At 39.2% G+C, this 1467-nt stretch overlaps 1 pseudogene; it reads right to left on the bottom strand.

Annotated features, from left to right (window-relative positions):
• The window catches only part of LOC112519440, a 5868-nt pseudogene extending 5423 nt beyond the window's left edge, over window positions 1-445 (bottom strand).
• Window positions 446-1467: the final 1022 nt, after the last annotated feature.

Genomic DNA, 1467 nt, shown 5'->3' on the forward strand with positions numbered 1-1467 from the left:
ACCAGATCCAGGAACATCGTAGAGGAGTTCTTCGAAACAAGGAAACGGAGGCTGAAGTGCGTCTCCGAATTGCTTCAACGTCACATCCGCCTCCGCCTCAATAAACAACACACCGTCGCTGGAGCAATCCACCATCAGCTTCCTCGCCGGACCTTCCTTGAGCCTACCAGCAAACGGATAGTAGAAAACCAATACCTTAGCCAGAGCCTCCCTGATCACAGTCGCCGGATTCTTATTTCTCATTTTTGGATCTCGACGATAAAACTGTATCACCGGAATCTGAAACCTAAGYGCTTCCTGATCGTCAATGTCGGAGAGAGGCTTCAGTTCTCGAGGTGTTGGTTCAGCCGGTACGATGAGCTCCGGTGCACGTCTCCGGACGGCGAAGGTCAGGGGAGTGATGATTTGTGCCATAACTAGTGCGTGTGTTGTGTGTTTTTGAGTTGGTGCTTGCAGTTGGTACTTGGTACCAACCCAAATTTATAGGAGGTTTTGGTGAAGCGTGAAACGAATGTCTCCACACATTTTTTTTATTACGTCATTATAAATTAAATTTATTAAAATAAATGAAAAAATTGACCAAAATAATTAAATGATTTATTAGTGTTTTACGTTTTTCATATGTTTTTTGTATTCATTTGACAGAAAGTTGATTATTGGCATTTCCGATTAGCCCCACACGAGGGACGGACCCACTTTGGTGTCACTACTGGCACGTGTCATCATATTATTCTTCTGTTGAAGAATAAAAAAACTTAGGTTAATGAAAGATGCAACCGTATCTATTTGTTGTGTGCCACAATATATATTTTGAAACAACCTAAAGAACACAAGTTTTTCTTAGTAGAGTTGGTTTGTAAGGTTTTTCTTCCAACCTGAACACGAATTTGAATCCTGCTGGTGTCATTTTCTTAGTTTTCTTATTTGTTCAGATTTATTATGTTTTTTGGGAAACAAAAATTGCAATAAAATACTTGAACACAAGACTTCACATATGAAAAGTAATAATAAACTAACCAGCACACCAATTATGATGTTATGAAAAATCTCCGGTGTCTGTTTTTTTTAGTCAAATGGTGCTACCTTTTGAAGAAAAAAAATTGGGTCTATACCTACCCCACACGAAACCTGCCTCCAAAGGGAACATTGTTGAMACTACTAGAAAATGGACTATCACCGACAGTGTTTTCCGTCGGTAATTTCCGATGGAATAGTGATCCAATAATTTCGAAAGATTTGAACGAAGAGCCGTATGAGGTGAAAATCTCATGTATGGTTTTGCAGACACCTGTTGGCATTCCATCATTCCTTCGCCTTTCATGGCCACATATCTTTCATGGGTCAATATCTGTAGTTATTAATCCATTTATGGAATTGACGTAGGACCCTATTCTGTATGGCCCACGAAGAGCAATTTTGAAAAATTTATAATCCGTCGGTAATTTTATTTATTACTGACAAATTACC

The sequence above is a fragment of the Cynara cardunculus genome (genome assembly GCF_001531365.2).
Source record: "Cynara cardunculus var. scolymus isolate 2C chromosome LG 10, CcrdV1, whole genome shotgun sequence".
Classification (NCBI taxonomy): Eukaryota; Viridiplantae; Streptophyta; class Magnoliopsida; order Asterales; family Asteraceae; genus Cynara; species Cynara cardunculus.